The following is a 21,981-nucleotide window of genomic DNA, read 5'->3' on the forward strand; positions in this document are numbered from 1 at the left end:
AGGGAAGGAGTGGGGATGTTTTGCATATAAAGAGGACTATGAGCTAATTTGACAGTGGTTAACATGGCAATGGGTGGAGATGTTATGCTTGTACATGCAAAGACAATTTGATTTTCTCAATGCATGCAAATCTATATTAATGACAAGATGGATTAGGCCACTAAAGCCTAGCATTATCTAGTGTCACATGTGCATATTGATGTGGTAGTAGCTAGATGGATTGGGATACTAAATCCTAATAAAATCTAATGTCATGCATGCAAGTTGATGTGGAAATAAGTGAAAGGATCTAGCTACTAAAACTTAACATGATCTCCATAACTTCAAGAAAATGATCAAGGTTAGAACAAAAGGGTAAGAGGGGAGTTGGAAATAGAAATTGTATTGACAATCGCCAATATTTTGTAAAAAATTATCTGTGGTGGTAGGTTTATAAGAAATGTGCTTTCACATGCCCTACAATGTCCTCACCATCTAATCTATGCAACTCAATAGACTTGTCAACTCATGCTCATTGTTGTCTAGAGAAGGACAAAAAATTGGCAATGTTGATTGTATGATTGGCACATGAGTTAATCATCCCCACATTAGCATTCATGGGTTAGTTGTTGTTGTGGTAATCAAGGTCTAAAACATGTTGCAAGGAACATGGATTGTGCATTATAAGTAAAATTTTGGTACACTAAGGTGTGCAACAATTAAGAAGAAGCATTATGTATTGGTGTACATGATATGTTCTAGATGATGAACCCAATTAATGTTGTCTTCATGCATGTTAGAATTCACACTAAAATTTCTTGAGAATTTAGGGTATGTTGTAGGTGGTTTAGCAAATGCATGTTTCCTTGGTGTGTGTGAGGCTGCAATAACCTCTAGAAAAATTATAGGAGCATTGTTTCAACATTGTCAAATGGTAGGTGGTGAATCCTTGTGTGCTACTAAGGAGAGCATGTCCTTGTAAGTTATTGATGGTGAAGAAACTTTTCATATAGGAATATATCATATTATATATATCTATATATATATAATTGTTCTAGAGTTTATTATATATATATATATATATATATATATATCTATATATATATATATATAGATAGATATATATATATATATATATAGATATATATATATATATATATATATATATATATATATATATATATATATATATATATATATATATATATATATATAGATATATATATATATATATATATATATATATAATAAACTCTAGAACAATTATAGGAGTATTGTTTCAACGTAGTCAAATGGTAGGTGGTGAATCCTTGTGTGCTACTAATGGAGAGGATGTCCTTGTAAGTTGTTGATGGTGAAGAAACTTGTCATATATATATATATATATATATATAGAGAGAGAGAGAGAGAGAGAGAGAGAGAGAGAGAGAGAGACATTGATGGGAAAGGTCCATATGATCTTGTGGCATATTGTTCTTCTAGTCAGTAAATATAGTTCTCTAAATAGTTATTTGCAACTACAAATGGATTTGGGTTGGTATGATTTTGGTTAATAAAGTAGGTAGACATGTTCCTATGTCCTCAAGCACATAACTAGTAGAGAAGAAATTAGTATCATAGGGATGATACCAATTTAACAACAACAACAAAATAATGTTTATGAGAAAATCGGCACATGGATACTTTAAGGAAGGGAAATATTATAGAGATAACAAATGGGATATGTAAAATTAGACCAATCAAAAGTAAGACTTTGCACAATTCATTATGTAATTTTAATGTGAGAAATAATAATTCTAAAATAAATATTTCATGGGAAAATACTAATATTATAGCATAAGGCATAATAATTAGGGTGAGAATGCCTTAACAACTTGTTAACAAGAGAACAATTCTACTAGTATAGTACTCGATTCTCATAGAGAAAAGAGTTGGTTGAAAGAAAGGGCGTAGTTTTCTAGTAGAAAGAAAGGAGATGACTTTCTTTGAGATATATAAGTATTTGCACTTTTTAAACTCATCGAGATTCCTCGTGCAATGAATATGGATCTCTAGTCTTCTCCTCTAATCTCTTAAACATGCTTATGTGAATACCCATCGATTCCTAATTATAAATTAAGAGGTGTCTAATGATAGTTCTTAGTGTCTTATCTCTGCTATTATAATCAATCCAAGATTAAGCACCATTAGGTTATTATTTTTGTCCTCTTTATTTTATTTTTGAGATTTGTAATGTGTTGTATGAATGTTTTTAGCCTTATAATTAATCACTGACTTTTATAGTAAATGATGTGATAACTTTCAACTTACGTTAAATGCATCCTTTGAATCTACCATGCATGCCTATAATTGTTCTTTTTTTCATTGCGTGAAAAAAAAATACAATTTTTTTTATCAAAATGGATGGGATAATATTGATATATCAAGTTAGTTAGCAAGACAGGTTCAAAGACAAACAATAATCCCAAATACCATACTTTCAACAATTTTAAACAAAAAAAAATTAAAGAGACAAAATACAAATTACTTAAAATAAGAGCCAAACTCACCATTACATCATATAAGAACCCTTGAGTCAATCCTTGCAAGCACTAATTACATATTAATAAACGACACACTTGGGTGGAAATAAATCAATAAGCAAAGGCTCATTTGAGAATAATTTACCAGCTTCTCCCATGTTATCGGTGTTTTAGAGATGCCATAGGATGCTTTGCATCATGCTCCCTAAGTTTAAAAAATTATAAACAATGCTTCATATATATGTTTTTGTTTACCTTGTTACTTTCTCCACAAATCAAAGGAATTGCTAAGTCTACAGATCAAGTAATTCCCTTAGTCAAGATTTTCATACCTATTCCTTTTTTCTCTTCACTCCTTTTCCAATTCTCCTAAACTCATCCATCAACATTGGTTTTGAGAAATTGAAATTCATCATGGGAAGGTAAAACATGACCTTAATCTTGGTTTATTTTTAGCCACAATCTTCTAGTACCCTTCCACACAAATACTAGAACATTCTTCCTTACAAGTTTCACCTTTAGCAACTTCAATGCCTTTAAGTACCCCTTTACTTCATCATTACAATCGAGCACATTTACTAATATGTATGATGGCATCAAATGAATTTGATGAAAAATATCAACCTTGAATGCAATCACTCTCGGATTAGCAATATCAATAATAGCTCCCATCTCTACAATTTCACTTTGAACAATTATATTCAACTCTTTTGTTTATCGTAACAAGTTTTCTTGGTGAATCGTCACACCACTCATTAGATTGTGCATGATATTGCATTCTCTATATAAATATTTTTTTTGTAGAGTTCATAGAAAAGAGTCACATTCCTTACTTCCCCTTTATGTTATGTCTTTCTTCAAGCAATTAAGGGAGTAAACATCACTAAAAACAAGCCCAAATACAAGCTTAGCCAAATGGTGTCTATGCATGCAATCTATTGCATGATCATCCTTATTTAATTTTTCATCTTTGCCATGTTTATGAGAGTATTATCTTCATATGTTACTAGGATCTTCACCACTTATTTAAACTTGCAACCAAATGAAACCTCTCCTTCATCCTCACTACCATTTCCATGCTCTAAGAGGGAAAATTTTAGGGGTAAGTTTTTTCAATGTGGTAATTTTCCATGCCTTTACCCAAAAAAAATATTTGCTAATTTCCTTTTTTTCTAATAATGATTCATGTAAATTCTACAGGGTAAAATTATTTTACCTTAAAAATCACCAAAATTTTATAGAAACTATATAGAATCCTTATAAATTTGAATTATTTTACAAAAATATTGCCAAGCATTTTACAGTGTGCATATTAAGTATTAGTAATATTCACCAATATTTCTACACTTTAATATAATTTTTCCATGCTTCATAAGGAATCTATGAGGTAACATGTGATCCCATCATAGTTTCATGGGGCGTGCAATCAATTGCATCATTTCCATCTTATTCACACTCCATGAATGTTTCCACAACCTATTTTAGATATAATTTTTAGGATACTCATCCTGATCCAGATTGGATCATTATATTATTTTTCATCTATCGCGATGATTTTAGAGTGGAAAAATTAGAGGTATTGATTTGTCGGGTCATTCTTACTATTGAGTATCGGTTTGGAAAGTTAGGGTCTAAAGCATGTTGAAGCCATTTTGAGGCACTAAATGATGGTTTTTTAGGTCAAAACTCTCTTTCTTAAGCATAATACCTCGTGACATTGTTATACACTTAGGTACCTTTCCAATGGTGCAAGAATCATGTCAATCAGAGTTCGTATGAGAGAGTTATGCCTCCCATAAGTTGATATGTTGTGTTTGACGACCATGGTATTAGTGACTGTCACGTCAACCCCTGTTACTCATGCATGTGGGGCTAGCCACATGAGGATTTTGAAGAATACTCTAGACTGATCAAAATTATAACTCTAGTTGAGAGTTGAAGCAATCAAACCTTACCCTTAGTTGCCTATCGAGCTATGTTAAAATTGGGCACTAGGAGGAGAAGGGGTTCCATTCTAATCAATTATATCTTGTTCCATAATAGATTAGAGAAACTAGGAGTGGGATTTTGAGAGCATAGAATAGGGAGTTTGAGTTAAATAGCAACCTAACAACCCATAAGTCATAGATAACTATATAGAGAATGAATTCTCATTTGTGTGAAACCCCCTTTCATTACCCCAAATTTTGTAATGTAATTAAGAACATATAATGATGGGTGCCAACATTAATGGTATGATGTCAAACTCTATTATATGATGTCATGTTCTATGGTAGCTACTACAATAGCCCCCAAATTTCATCCTTTTCAAAATTTTGGAGACCCCCTTACTTTACCTCCTAGCACCCTTCGCATATGGTCTCTTAGGGTTTCATCCTTCCTCTGACCTAGCTAGTGTTTCCATGAGCTCTAGCAAGCCTAGCCTCAATGCTTTGTCACTTGTATTTTTCTAAACTAAGGTCACAATCATACTTTCAATATTAAATCTCCCTAACCATTAAAATTGCAGTTTACGACCTCCCATGAGTCTTTATACCCCAAAGTCATAGATCGCACTTTAAAAACATAGTAGTTCCCTACTGTTATCTACAAATGTGATTTATGACCTCCTCTAAGCACACATCATATGAAAGTCGCAAGTCACATTTGGATTTGACATTGGCTCTTTTCTAAGATATATAAATGTGACTTATGACCCCTTTACACCTATCGCATGCAATAAATCAAGCACACAAATCCTAAAGGGACCTCCTCTTTGGCCCACTAAATTTGCGACTTGTGATGTCCTTTCACATATCGCATGTTATATACCTACCACATAATTCTCACACGTTACCTACCTCACATGCGTTACAACTTTATATATCAAACTCGCCTATTCTTGTCATTTCATTCTGATGAACGAACCTCTATCTAGATGCAAATTGCGATTACGTCTTACGGGTAAGTAGCCAATCCATCTTTGTAATCATTACTTCTTTGCTAGAATGAAAATTGTTCCATCTTGGTTTCCATACCCATGCACACTCAAACCCTTAGCATTCACCCTCTCCTATTATACCTATCCATCAAACCATTACCTCTATTCTTCCCTTCAATCTTTAAACTTAGAAAATAATGGCTCCATGCACATAGATCTTCACCCAGTTTTCTTTCATTCAAGGATGTTTCCATCACTTAGCCATCGAACTATATTAATAGAACCCTCCATAAATATGGATCAAACTTCCTCTAAGCTTCAAGGCTGGGAATTTATGGTTTCGCATACCCTTTCCTTAGCATATTGCTTTGAGACCACTGACTCCCACCCTAGTATATGTTAAGCCTTATTAAATTTAGTTATGATTATCAAGTTGAGTTCATACCCATGACTTAATTCCATTCATCTTCATTTGAATATGCATAAAGGAAATTGCCACCGTGTTGAGGTGTAAACATTGTTATTTAATGCCATAGTAGGGCTTAGTCCTTTGCAAATTCATATTAAGAATGCATTTGTTTATGGCTCAAATTTTATGATGTGACCCTTATTTGCAACCTCACACCACATTTATGACCTAGGAAACCCTTTTCGTTTGGCTTTGAAAGATATAGGGTTTGAAGACCCAAACACAAATAAAAACAGTGACACATTTACACATTTTTATTACTTTTCACATATTTGACTCTCATTTGAAGGAGTAACCTACGTTAGAGTTGTGAGTTGTGACTAATATAATAAGGTTGTAGCTCACACACTTAGCATCCAATTTATGTTGTCTAATTACGTGACTTACAATGGGATTCTAAAGCGTGACTTACCTTGTAGACTGGGCCCGCGACTTAGCCTAGGTGATAAATCGCACATTTAGCCCTTCACACTGAAACTAGAAATTATGACCTGCCTTATAATTCAAACTTGCAACCTGTTCTATAATTCAATTTTCTCACCTGCTCTAGAGCTATCTTCCTGCCAAGCCTAATCAACATAACCCTATCATCCTGAAACTTGACCTTGGATTTCACATTTCTCTCGTGAGTTTAGTGATTATAATTGCTTTGAAATGAAATTTATGTATTTGATAGATATCTTCGAAATGTCAGGTACCATTGACATAAATTGCGTAAACATCTCATCTTCTTTCGAAGAGATGGTGTCGCCCGTAATCAAAAGATATAGTTGAATCTCTCCCACAATTGAAAGCAACATATAAGAGGTTATGGATATCCCTCCAAAGTTTCCTATTTATGGTGATATTGCTTGTCATATTAACAAGGCAATAGAACTCACCTGGGAAAAAATTTACTCAAAGTTTGAAAAGAAATATATTCCATGGGGTTAGGCGGATTTTTAAGTATATATTAATGAGTCCCATCAATAGGTACATTTTTAATATCAATATGCCATCCTTCAGCCTTAAAACTATCCTTCTCTTACATTAATTCACATTTTTTGTTATATTATGCTTAGTAAGAGGAGTAAAAGGTGTTTGTCATAGTATGTGGCCTAATGTGGTTTAATTGCAGGAAAATGAAGCATTTTTTAGGCTATTACTATGTAAGGGCTTGATGGAGACAACTAGGAGATAATCTAGGGGGTTTTTCCACCTCCTTAACTCCCTAAACTCGGCTTGGGATCACAATATCCTCTCTCACCAATTCGAGTTCATTGGCAACCGAGTGACTCCTAGTCCAAGTGAAGATCAAGAGGGACAAGATCCACCATTTTCGAGATCAAGGAGGGAACCACTCCTACTTTCAAGGGAGTTGCTTTAGTTTCCCTTTTTTATAAATAAACTAGAAGAAGAGCTCATTAGGATTCGAAGTTTTTGTTAAGTTAGGTGTAGTTATTGAGCTTCAAGCTTGATGTTGTTATCTTCAACTTTTATGTGATGTATTAGACCTACACTTTTTTATAATGAGAAGATGGATTTTAAGCTGCATATGAGTTAGTTTCAGAGGGTTGATACCCTTGGGTTTGGGCCCAACCCAAAGGCTTTGGTCCCTATTCTTGTACTTATGTTTCTTCTTGATTCCAAGCAGTTCATAGTTTCTTCCATTTGAGTAGATATTAATCTATAAAATCATGTGGTTGCAGCCTCTACATCGCCTCTCTTATGGGAGAATGAGTGGAAGGATTCACAACCACGATCCAAAAATATTTTGTTTATGATTTCTTAGAAATATATTAGTGTTATTTATCATATTTTACATTTGCTTTATGTATCTTAGAAGTTAGTTTAGTCATTAGATCAATGGTATTGCATAAATTAGATGTTATTTAAATTCAACTCATCTTTTCCATCATAAGTTATTTCATTTTTCCAATGATAAATGGTTACATGTATGTGATTGATTGCAGGGTTGGTCAATCTGTAGGGAAGGGAACCTTCACCAATTCCATCTTAAGCTCCTTCATCTTCTTCTTCCACTTCCAAACTCTGTCCCAAAGCCCTGTTTTATAATCCATTCTTCCTAATACACTGGGAGTACTCACCCTAGTGCAATACAGGACTCTGAGAGGTCCTGAGCTTGTATAGGGGCTCAAACCAACCTCCCTCCATTTTCTTCAACTTACATCCACTTCTCCATACCCTCATGACAACATTTTCACCCTCAAAAACCACTTAGATTCCCTCTTGTAGCATTACAGTCCTTCCTATATCATTATAGGCCTCCTGTAGCAATCGCCTGTAGCAAACCTGTAGCAGCATTTTCCTTCATCAGTTTTGATCCCCACTACAAATTTGACTTAGTATAGATGCATAATGAGCCCCAGCTGTGATTTTTTGATTAGGGAAAGCTCCTAGGCCACTCCAACCCTTCCTTTTCTTCACTACAAAAACAGAGTAGAGTTAGTTTCTTTATCATGCAAGTAGGTTATTGATTTATAAGCAAGTGTGAACTAGGTAGATGGTACATGAAATTTTGATTGGTAGTTTGATGAATTATGCAAGATAAATTAGCTTCATTTCTGCAAGTAGATGTGGTAATTTGATGAATTCTGCAAGATAACATAGCTTTCTTTCTGCAAGTAGATTAGCCTTTTTCCTTTCATGAATTGATTAGTTAACATTTACAAGTTGAGTCAATGGAATTTCTATTTTCATAGCTAGAAGAAATTTCCAATTGTACCTTTATCAGCAAGATTTCATTCTAATTCAGTAGGAGGAAGGGTCTTTGAGCACTTTTGATCTAATGTCATAACTGAGGGTGTCATGAGTGGAATCCTATCTATTGTGCATATATCATTGTCCCCTCGAAGTTTGTATGAACCCCGAGTTGATAATTCGAGTTGAGGAGCTCTTGGGAGTTGAAACATTCTTGGTGCAATACCAGGGCTCACCATATATCAATGTGAAGAAGTCTTGGTTGCACAAAGTGGCATTGCACCCACCAATATTCTCATGGGTGAAGATGATAGAATGGATCCTTCAACACATCGATGAAGCATTATGGACAGTTAAGGGTCATTAGAGGAATTTTGAGGTCTAAAATGGGCCTCCTAAGAAAAATGTACAACCAAAATAAACTTTATAAGAACCAATAGGATTCAAGATGATGATATCAACCATGGGGGATGATTCACCATTTTTGGAGTACTCGTTGGATGCAAAATTTAATTCCTCATCTAAGGAGTACCCATGTTGCATACTTTCGATGGGCCCTTCTAGACGAAAAATAAGAAATACATGAAAAAAACGTGATTGCAATCGTGTTTTCATATATTTCTCATTTTTCGTGTAGGAGGTTCCATCGAAAGTATGGAACATGGGTACTCCTTGTATGGGGAATCAAATTCTTTATCCAATGAGTGTTTTCACTCAAAATTTGAGTAAACCGATAGGGAGATAAGTTGAGAATACGAGTTGAAACAATAGTTTTTTCTTTTTTCCTTCTAAAGTTTGACGATGTAATCTAATCTTATTTTATTATTTCCACTATTATTTTATAATTTCCTTAGGAGGGCCATTTTAGACCTCAAAACTCCCCTAATGCATGATGGAGAAATTGTGGCATCCTTCACTATCGCAGAAATTGAAAGCTATTACAAGTTGTCCCAACATCAAGAAGCTTTCAACACCATATGCTTATCCACATTCAATGATCCCATCAAGGATATATTGATATATTTATGGCAAGAGACAAATAAATTTAGGCTCAAAGCAAATGGAATCTATAAAATGGAGTTTCTCATGAAGGTTTACCAACCGATAGTTGTCGTGATGAATAGACTTTATGGGAAACCAAACATCGACACCTTTTAAGGAACTTGGGTTCCCTTGATGTATTCAGATGACATGAAAGGAATAATTTTCATATGGGTAAGCATACTTGCATCTTCCATCAAATAAAACACCCATGCAACCAAGAATTTGGCAAAAGGAGAACAATAAAAGCTCTATATGGCTCCCTATCTCTTAGATGTAATATGTTCAAAGTCAAACTTTGAAGGTTTGGGTTTGAAGTAGACTCCAGATGAACAAGAACCTATGCATATCTATTATAAGAGCTTATGGAGTATAGGCTATAGGGTATGTACGAGAAGATTGCAGAGTTCTTTATTTCCCCTCTATATAGTGTAATCTTCAACAATGAACCACCATGCATGTCAGAAAGTGTTATAGACATTTTTGTGCCTTACAGCTCTAAGCATGAAATATCCATAAACCAAGGGATCCTAAGTCCCTAAAAGTGTTGTTCCGACCCCTAAAGGAACAAGGTCAACAAATTACAGCTTCTCCCAGAAGTTCTCCACCAGAAACTGCTCAGGATCAGTCAAATCAGGATCATTTCAACTGCTCCACTGGCTAGCTGCGTTGCATAGCACCCAAATACACTAGCTAGGTGCGTTGCAATGCACCTAAATGCACTACCAGGGTGCGTTGAGCGGGAAATGACAAATGGCAGTGCCATTCCGCGAGGTGGAAAGACAATGGAAGCTTCCAGAATCTTCTCCAATGACACTTGCCTCACTCAGTTCGACCAAGGATGAGTAAGAGGCTTTCAGTCTCCAAGTGGAAGCAAGAACTGACAGAGAGAAGCCACTAGTCAAATCATAAGCTGACTCATCCTCTTTGCATACATCTATATATGGATCCCTCATCCCAGAGATCCAGAGGCTGGAATTTTGTACATTGCAGAGAATTGTTGTTGGTTTTGAGATAGATATCAGAGTATTGGGTGATTTATGCTTTGTTGGAGGTGAAGAGGGGATTCTTTGCTGGGAGGTTGATGTTGGATCAGGAATCATCGGTTGTAACTCCTCCTGGATCTTCTTGTTATATCAATAAAACTATTTGAGTTTCTCCTACATGCTTGTGTATCATTGATGTTTGTTACATTTGTATGTTTAGCTTAAATCTGATCCTAAGCTATTTATGAATATAAATCCATGTCTTTGTGTATTTTTCTTCTTTTGTGATCTTACAGGAACTTGGTGAAGCTGGGAAAGTAAGGGAGCAGGTAGCTGGAAGCTGTTAAAGAGGAGAGAGATTGGATCAAAGGACTAGCGCAAGACACAGGTTGGTTCATCCTATTCCTCTTCGTTTATAGTTCATAAAGAAGAATACGAAAGTAGTTTTCTCTGTTTGTTTCTAAGGTCACTGTCACACCTTAGCGGGATAGGGTCGTTCTGAATAGAGACTTTTCCCATTAACAAAATGGCGACTCCGCTAGGGACGATTGTCTAGTTAGTTTGTTTGTGTTTCTCTTGTTGTTTGTTTCATAAACTTAGAAGTAGCAATCGAACTGCATTTGCCATTAACAAATGCAAAGTAGACATCTGCTACTTCAATCCATTCACTGGATCTGTTTATGATCTGAACAGCTGATTCACAAATAATCTAATTGCCCTTTGTGATAGCTCTTAGACCTCCTTTAAATCTACCCTCTGATTGTGCATTATTGATTGCTTTTACTCGGCCAAAAACCATAGATTAAACTGCAAACCGTGACCCAGAACCCGGATAGAATTCTCGTTTCTGCCCCAGCGCAGGCTCTGTGAAGAGGTTTTGCATTTCAACGCAGTTCCCGAGAGGGCTACCTGCGCTGCAATCCAGTTTCTCTGTATAACAGGTGCGCTGATCAGCCTAGCCCTGTGCAGCTGAGGTTCTTTGCTTCATTTTTTCAGTTTTGTCTCTGATTTTTGCAGCCTGTGATCAGTATATGTGTCTGTTTAAAAACCCCTTTTCTTTGCCTTAATTCTGCCTCCTTTGTACAAAAATACTGTAGATGTTTTTGTGTGTTTGTTACATCATTTACAGTTTTCCATTGCAAAAGTAGAATAGTCATACTGTTGTCCTTTGATTTAGATCTGTCGCAAGTGTCGATTTTGATCTTAGGAGAAAGTTTGTTTGCTGCTGACAGTCGATTATGCTTTTAATTTTGCCTTTGTTTTGAATTTGTGACTTTCTAGTGTCGAAACGAGTATTTATTTCAAAATCATAAAGTGTCGTAATCATCTCTACCTTTTGATTTCAAAAAGAAGCTTGTTTGTGTTGGTCACTTGAAAGCAAATTCAGATTCGTACATCAACTTTCTTTTTAGGCATCAATATTAAGAAAGTGAAAAACAAATACATGCACATGTGCATTTGCATATTGGCAGTCTGTTTGGCTTGATTTAGGAAAGTGCATTTACAGTGTGCTCTTTGCTCTTTGTGAAAAGATTGTGTCTTACTTTTCCCCTTGTAGCTAGGATTTTCATTGTTGAAAAGAGATAAAAGTTTTCTTATCATCTTTAGATTTCATTTTAGGAGTTACATCTACATTTCGTGGTGAACCCAAAAGGCAAACTTCATAAGAAAGATCAACTTAAAATAAATTGAATGAATCTAACAACGCTTTGGAACTTAACGCACAACATTTAGAGGTCTAGGCTAGAGACGTATTCCGGCGTCGTAAAGCCTGGTAACTGTTGTCCTCACTGATGGTTGGGTGATTCCTCCACTTTGACACGATAAGTGCCAGTACGGACTTGTGCTCCCATGTACCGTCGAGTATATATTGGGAGACCCCTATAGGCTTAAAACCTTTTATCCATAGGAAGCCGTGTCGGCCGCCCTACTGATCGCAATGCACCGAGCACAGCATTCGGGAAGATTGACTGCCGTACCGTAAAAAGTATTCTGCAGTTTTGCGATTGGTTTGGTACTCCCTCTACCTAGATCTCCAGAGCAGTCCCTTCCGTTCCTTTTCAGCCTCCTTAACGGAAAAGGTCCATCTGAGCACTTGTCACTTCAGGCTCATTAAAAATCGAAGGAGACTAGAGTCATCTTTTGTTTTTTCTCAACTCTTAAAAACTGAAAAAACAAGTTGTGTCAAAAGCGTCTAAAATTCATTTAATTCGGAAACATATTTCCCTTTTATTTTAGTTGATCGAGTAATCCACAATCGTGGAAGAAATTCAATTGAAACCCCGTAGTTCGCAGAGGCTTACGAGTCAACCGTCTTTGTCTCCGGAATCGAAACCAGTACGGACAAAGCGAACTTGTTTAACCAGTTCCAAATCTCCTATTAAATTTAGAACAAGTGTTCCAACGACATCAGAGACTCCGGTTACTCCAAACATTTCTGGAATCCCTGCCTCTACAGAAGAAGTTCAACAGCCACAGAGGGACAGTGATACTGATCCTAGTCTGAGAGTGAACACTTGTGTTACCGAACCAGTTCCATCTACAACCGGTTCGGAGAGTCTTACTCTTCAAACATCTGTCGCTGTCGATTCCATCCCTTCTTCGGCACCAGAAATATTTTACGGACCTGACGGTCTTCCCCTTCCACCTGGTCTGATTGCAATTGAAGAAATTATAGAAGATCCTCAAACAAGTACTCCAACGCACTTTGGAGTCGGGATCACTCTATATCCTTCTTCATCAGAAGTTAGTCTACCACCAGCGGAAGCTCCTGTAGAATCGCTAGGTAATCTTTTGGATAGACTACAAATGTCTAAACAACCGTCAACATCTAGGACTGTGTCATCTAACACAGTGACAGCAGAACTCCCTGCCGTCACTCCGACAATGTTCGTCGGCATACCATCTGTCCCGACTAGCTCTCAACCGCTAGAAGGAGCCCACTCAGGGGCTATTTCGACAGTCTAGTTCGTTCCTGTTTGTTCATCCAGAATAATATCCGGAAACTCTTATGTTGAGTCTCAACAAATTGATCCGTTTGGAGGTCAATTTGGGCAGTCCGGTCCCCAAGGGCAAACAATTCCCTTGAGTTCTGGATTACCACCGTATGGGGGGCAGTATGCCCTTTCATTATCCCCTCCGGGAGGATATCCATATGGGAGTTCACAACAATATTCAGGTTATACTGGAATTACCTCAAGTGGTTGGGTACCTATACTACCTCAACAACCAAGAGTTGTGTATTCGATGCAACAATGTGTACCTATGTCGAATATCCTGACTACACCAGCTATTGTGACGGTGTCACAAGTTCAAACGCTACCTGTTGTATGCCAACCTCAGGTTTCTTAGGTTGTAATGCAATAGCCCCTTGACCCTGTGACTCAACCACAATCACCAACTAGTAGGGTGACACAGGTCCAGATGGGTACAATTACCCCACACCTTGGTCCAACGGTTAGTATAGCGCAACAGCACATGGCTTCACAACCATGGCTACTGCAATACCAACAACCAAAATTCCAACAAGTATACCAAGGTTCTGAGCAGCAAATATTTGCGAAAAGTGGATAGCCGTACAGTCAAAACGGTCAAAATCAACCATTTTACAATGGTCATGTCCACCAACCTTATCATTCATACCAGCATCAAATGCATTATGCTGGCATGCAAATACCAACTACTCAGGCAATCCCATCTTACCCTGGGTATGCTTTACCTAATCTGAATCAGCAGTTACCATTCGTGGCAACTTTAGAGTTACCTGATTTAAACCGGTTAACAAACGATCCAATTGCTTACGCCCCTTGGTGGCCAGCGATTCCGCATAAAATTCCGTCAGACATTCCTAAATTTAATGGAAATCTGGGTGAAGATCCATCGAATCACGTGATGACATTTCATCTATGGTGTTCATCAAACACCCTAAATGATGATTCGATAAGACTTCGCCTCTTTCAGAGGACGTTAACGGGTCCAGCGGCAAAATGGTACATTGAATTGCCTAGAGCTTCGTTCGAAAACTTTAGTACCTTAGCCACAACCTTTTTAACCCATTTTCAATTATCGATAAGGTATGAAATGGGAACAGAACTCCTTACCAACTTCAAATAAACAACGGCCACTCACATATTTGATCATATACATGAGTGGCGACGTCGTCGTAGGATGGTAAAAACGTACGTCCCCGATCAGCTGTTAGCTTAATGGTTTATCAAGTCATTACTACCTTCCATCACAGAAGATGTGGCAAAGGGGGGAGTCGTAACAGAAGAGCAAGTCATCGCTCGTGCACAATATCTGGACTTGATCTACACTTAGTCTGGCATGCTCTACGACAAAATACCTGACGCCCCTAGACCAGAATTCTCAATTCCTCCTCCTCCTAAATCAAACAATGACTCCCATGCCGGCGATGGCATGATTGGCACGATAGACACGAAATCGACAAATGCTACATCCAAAAAGGCCTGTAAGATTTCAGGTCAAAATGCAAAAGACGAACTTCTTGCTTCGGAATTAAATGCCGTATCGACATATAAAGGCAAAGAAACCAAACAACCAGGGAGCAAGAAGAAAGGCAAAGGGAAGAAGAAGAAACAGGAGGAATCATCACCTGAAAAATCTTCTTCAAACCCTCCTAGAAATAGGAAACAAAAATATCCATGCATGATATGCGATGAGGATCATCGGACTTTAGATTGTCCACACATAGCAGAGCTTAAAAAATTCTTCAAGAATTCAAAAACCTCCGCAGTGTTAACTGATCCGTTTCCAAATCCAGGAACAAATCTGGTTGAAAGTGGAAATGCTTCCCCGTCTCAAGTGCTAATGTTGTCAGTTTCAAAACAGCAAAATGATGCTTTGATATCGACAAGGAACAAATATTATGGGAATCCACAGCTGTCGAACAACAAGGATAAAGATCAACCAAGTAGTTCGACAACAACTTCGACAGAAGTTGTGTCACCCACCATTCCTGAATTAACGATAAAACCGCCAAAGAGAGTAGTACACAAGTCGACATTTAATCCTCGTGCTAAAGTAGCACAAAATTATAATATGGTAGAGGACCTGGCCCAATCGCCATGCGCTATGTCGACACTTGAGGTACCGCAAAATTGCCTCTCCCAAGAGCAAGCTTTATTATCAGCAATAGGTGGGATTGACCCAATGGATTCCAATCTTGTGGCCTTTGATCATAAAGGATATGACCCTCAGTTACCAGCTCAACTAGCTTTCCTCATTCAAGTGAAAGCCCTCAACAAAACTGTTCATCGAACAATTATTGATGAGGGGGCATCTACATGTATTATGTCGATGAGTTGCTGGAAAAATTTAGGCTCACCACCCTTGTCGAAATCGTCAACTACGTTAAAAGCATTTGATGGACGATCATACACTCCATACGGGATTTTAAGTAACTTGCAAATTGAACTGGGGGGGAAAACAGTAGAAATTGATGTTGAAGTAATCGACGGAAACCTCGATTACAACATCCTACTGGGAAGACCATGGATATATGCTATGGCTGCTGTTGTGTCGACCTATTTTAGGAAGAATGAATTTCCCTTCCAAGGAGGAATTACAATCGTCGACCAACAAACTTTTCTCCCCAACAGTTCACAAGTTACGGGAAGCATTCCAATGATCCATGGAAACAATCATTCGCTTCAAAATATTGGAGTAGGCCTCCTAAAAGACCCTGCCTTAATGGGTACTTTTGCCCTGCTACCTCCGAGTAAGCTGGCGGAAGTGGCCACAGTGGAAACCTGCAATATGAAATCTTCTATATCTAATGGATTCGAAAGATTCCTAAACATTTTGTCAGCATGGATCATCGCCCTAATAGAAATATTGTAGCAATCAATTTTCTTGGCCTGGGGGGCAAACCCAAATCAACGCTCATCAAGCGTTTGGATAGATAGGTCTAAAGAATATGGTACCCCTTCAGATCCTTGGTCGCAAGTGCATGTCACCGACGAAGGAATTGTCCAATCAATGGTAATTGACGGGGCACCATGGAATGATTCCCACCATCGTTCCCTTCTCCCGGATTGTGGAGAAGATACTCAAGATGACCTTTATCATCCTTCAGTTTTTTATTTTCTATCAAATACTGTAAATACAGTGGATTATGAGGATAGTTCTTTTACTATGTCAACCTCATTAAAAAATGAAACAAATCCCCTTTCCAAGTCTCAAAGGTAAACCTTCATTCCAACCACCGAGTTGAATGCAATGAAGCTTGGGGGGCATGCACCTCGATTTGAGTTATTATGCTGGGGGCATGCAAACTTATCGAGCAGTGTTACCGCAAGGTTCAAGCTCGTTAAAAAATAAACCCGCACCGAGCAAATGTTTCCACCCGCGTTTAAGCTCGTTAAAAAAATGAACTATTCCCCTGGTAAATAACCACCGTGAATGTAGTACTTCAGCCATTAAAGCCTTGGTCGTGTTTGCACCGTCACCTCCACTTTTTCATTGGCCGATCATTCACCTCCATTTGATTGTTTACCCGTTTTGAGGAACAGCTGCGAAGAGTGATTTCACTAGCCATCCTTGTGACACTGTCGTGATTGGAAAATTCCAACCCTTACCTGGAATCAGCTGCTACCCATTTTATCACTCGTTCCTCAAAAGACGAGTCTTCTTTAAGCTCTTTTCAACTAACTTATAAAATATGAAAAGATTGCCGAGTTTTGGCCTTCCATCTCGTTAAAGCGACCGGAAGTGCTATCCCTCCTCTAGATTTTAATCTTTTTGGACCTGAGGGATTATTGCACAAAAAGATCGAGCACTTGTTTTGTTCAGCTCGTTAAAACTATCGAAAATTCATCCCTTCTGTATTGTTTTATACTTTTTCGGACTTAAGGGATTAGATGACGAAAAAGGAATTTTGGAGTTAACTTTACGTACCTTTTCAGACTCTCTAAAAATGAAAAGGACCGAGTTATCTTTGTCGTTAGACTCGTTAAAAAGATTAATAGCGACAAACTTGTCTTTAGACGAGAACGAGTTTCACTATCGCTAGGCTCGTTAAAACATAGCGATGGGTTTTCCCAAAGGGAAAATTATAGAACAAGCATATGTTATCCTCCTCAAGCTTGACAAAAATAAAGAGGTATTGGTCAGCAATGACTGGGGAAAAATTGGGAAGAAAACTCAAAGAATCTTTATTGGTAGCAAGTCGCTCTTGAACATGACACTTCCACTCCGTGTCCAAGTCGGGTTGGGTTGTTTCATTCACCGGTCACATCACCATGGTCACGCCATACCATCCACATTTGGGGTAAATGCTACCAATCCATCACATAATTGTCGCCGACATGTTCAAGAGAATTCATCCATAGAAGTCACCTGTGTCCCATCCACTACCATACATTATACTTCATTCTTTCATGACCGCCATCCTGAACCATATATCATCAGACTGTTTTCACCTCCATCAAAATCATTTGCTCTGTTCTGTGTCATTGATGTGGGATTCATTAAGGCCCTCCTTTGACGGATCGCTTCTTTTCGACATCAGCTCATTATCCAAGAAGTTGATCTAGGAACACCCCGTTCAGTACTTTGAAGCTTGCATGCCTCAATGGCAAGTTTCTCACTTCCGGCGACAGGTATACATCAATGACCTTCGACCGAAAGATTTTGCGTGGTGTTCGACGCCAAGTCCTTTATTCACACCACGTGAATTGTACTACAGTACCTTGAGGTTCATCATCATTATCGGTGATTCCTCTCACGCTTGTTAACAGTTTACATCATTGATTGGTAATCAAGCGATGTCTTTCCATGTTCGACTTCAAAACATTTCTCACATGGATCGACTTGTACTTCGAGTGAAGATCGGATGAGATTGAAGACCCCGGATCTATTTTCATCCATCCGGGCTGCGATATATATTCAGGAAAATAAAGACATTGAAATGTACGTCATTGCAGCACAGATAATCATCCTACCAAAAGGATGATGGCTCTATCAGAATCATCAGTCTACCATCAGACGATTGTCTGTCCTATGTACATGAAAATGAATTTATAAAGCTGAGCATGGGAATGCTCGCCTCAGCTAAATCATGAAAACAGTATGAAGATAATGTATTGTATTGTATCTTATTACAGGTCTCCTCCCAGCATTGAAAGAACTTTAGATCCTCCTAATAAAGCATTTCACCCGATAAACGGCCTCATACTTTAGGGGGCAACTGTTATAGACATTTTTGTGCCTTACAGCTCTAAGCATGAAATTTCCATAAACTAAGGGATCCTAAGTCCCTAAAAGTGTTGTTCCGACCCCTAAAGGAACAAGGTCAACAAATTACAGCTTCTCCCATAAGTTCTCCACCAGAAACTGCTCAGAATCAGTCAAATCAGGATCATTTCAACTGCTCCACTGGCTAGCTGCGTTGCATAGCACCCACATACACTAGCTAGGTGCGTTGCAACGCACCTAAATGCACTACCAGGGTGCGTTGAGCGGGAAATGACAAATGGCAGTGCCATTCCACGAGGTGGAAAGACAATGGAAGCTTCCAGAATCTTCTCCAATGACACTTGCCTCACTCAGTTCGACCAAGGATGAGTAAGAGGCTCTCAGTCTCCAAGTGGAAGCAAGAACTAACAGAGAGAAGCCACTAGTCAAATCATAAGCTGACTCATCCTCTTTTCATACATCTATATATGGATCCCTCATCCCAGAGATCCAGAGGCTGGAATTTTTTACATTGCAGAGAATTGATGTTGGTTCTGAGATAGATATCAGAGTATTGGGTGATTTATGCTTTGTTGGAGGTGAAGAGGGGATTCTTTGTTGGGAGGTTGATGCTAGATCAGGAATCATCGGTTGTAACTCCTCCTGGATCTTCTTGTTATATCAATAAAACTATTTGAGTTTCTCCTACATGCTTGTGTATCATTGATGTTTGTTACATTTGTATGTTTAGCTTAAATCTGATCCTAAGCTATTTATGAATATAAATCCATGTCTTTGTGTAGTTTTCTTCTTCTATGATCTTACAGGAACTTGGTGAAGCTGGGAAAGTAAGGGAGCAGGTAGCTGGAAGCTGTCAAAGAGGAGAGAGATTGGATCAAAGGACTAGCGCAAGACACAGGTTGGTTCATCCTATTCCTCTTCGTTTATAGTTCATAAAGAAGAATACGAAAGTAGTTTTCTCTGTTTGTTTCTAAGGTCACTGTCACACCTTAGTGGGATAGGGTCGTTCTGAATATACACTTTTCCCGTTAACAGAAAGGGCCTGAATTCTCTTCGTAATGTCACGGATTGGTTTCCAATTGGAGAGACTACTTATATCAAGGTCTTTGGTGCCTATAAGCCTCCTCATGCTCTCTCCACATTGGTGACAGATAAAGTATTATTACAGGAGGTTGCCTACTAGCTCACCACTAGATTGTCCAAGACTTTGGTAAAAGGCAAGAATGGACCTTGGCATGTCTTCCCATTAGACATTAGATAATACATTATCCAAAAATTTAAGGAATCCAAAGCAATAATTGAAGATCTAAATCTTTTTCATTTTATTGAGTTTATTATCCATAATTATGACCCAAGGGGTATTACATCGGCACATTGCAAAGCAATTGGGTTTAATTGGGCTTATGCTCATTTCACTGATGAAGAAGAAGAAAAGGTTAAGAACTTGTATAATGCATCTGGAGCAGTAGAATCAATTTAGCAACTAGAAAAGAAGGTGGAGCAATCAGATAATGACACACAAGAAAGCATAAGTCTAGAGGCAAGGGAAACCATTCTCGACAGAAAGAAGGGGCAGGAAACCAACAAAGAAAAGCAGAAGAAACAAAAGGTTGATAATCAGGAATGCCGGCAAAAGAAACAAGAGGAAGCAATGAAAAAGGATAAAGCAAAAAAGCAATAGAGGAAGAATCAAGAAGAATAGGCTCAAAGAAAAAAAGAGGAGGGAGATCAGTAGAAATAGGCAAAAGAAGAGTTGAGGAAGAAGAAAGAGGAAGAAGAAATTTTGAAAAAGAAAGAGGAGGAGGAGAATAGAAAAGAATCCATAAAGATGAAGAATGCAGAAGCAGAAAAAAAAAAAGAAAGAAGAGGCAATGAAGAAGAAGAGGGAGGAGGAAGAACTTAAAAACAAAATATAAGAAGAACTAGAAAGAAAATCAGAAGAAGAAGAGAAGATAAAAGAGGAAGAGGAAACTAAGCAAAAACGAGAGGCTTCAGCCAAGCAACTTGAATGATATCTACTTTCCAAAGAACAAGAAGACAAACAGGAAAAATGCCATCAATCAAAAATCTCATAAATTCAATTAGAGCTGCCCACCTTGAACACTCTACCATCTATCCCATCACTGGTGGACACTTCCCACTGTAGAAATCGGGTATTACGAAGGAAGAGGAGGAAGAAGTGTTGGATATCTCTAAACTCACATTAAACCAAGTCCAATTCAAAATCATGAAAAAGAGGCGCATATTCTTGGAGAAGAACCTATTAAAGCATATATCAATTTTCATGGAAAGGGAAATGGCCATGAACACCACGATGATAGCTTCCACTGGAACTAATTTTATGACCACTACGGAATTGAATATAAATCAGCTAACAAGAAAATGCAGATTTGAAGGAAAAGTTGGTGACCCTTGAGAAAAGGATTCTATAATTATAGAGTGAGAACCAAGCTTTGCCCATCTCTCATTCCCAAAGCAAGAACTTGCAGGCATCTATTTTAAATGAGGCAAAGATACTAGAAGAGGCGATGAACTTGGTTAAATGATGATATTGGATCATGTCATGGATATGTTCCCAACCATGAATAGTGAGTCAAAGGAAAGAGGGAATATGAGAAAATTGGCCACCTTAGTAGTTGATCACAATATGGATGGACCAACCAGTATCCCAATGCACCCGAGGAGTTCCCAAGGAAAAAATGGATAACAATGAAGAATGATAAGGTTGTTGTTTGTATCAAAATGTAGTCACACGACAAATTGGCCAAGGATTTGGACAAGGTAATAGCATCATATAAGACCTTACATGGCAGTTTTGAATCTCTTGTCGAGATGCACAAGATCCCTTCCATTGGTGCATTAGGTGAAACAAGATCCAAAGAAGAATTCAAGAAAAAGATTCAATAATTATGGGATCCCATCAAACGAGTTGCTACAAGAGATGACTTGGAAGCTACAAAAGAGATGATTGATCAATATGTGGTTTAGTCTATGAGGCTATATACAAATCTCATGACTCTGTCAAATCTGGTACAAGCCAAAAATCCTACCTTGATATTGGATGCACTAGAATGCCTTAACATGAATGGGGATGAGTTCCAACACAAAATCTTGACTCTCGTGGGTGAATACAAGCTATGGAAATCA

The sequence above is a fragment of the Pinus tabuliformis genome, chromosome 2_2 (genome assembly GCF_031772625.1).
Source record: "Pinus tabuliformis cultivar Carrire ecotype Pingquan chromosome 2_2, CPIR1, whole genome shotgun sequence".
Classification (NCBI taxonomy): domain Eukaryota; kingdom Viridiplantae; phylum Streptophyta; class Pinopsida; order Pinales; family Pinaceae; genus Pinus; species Pinus tabuliformis.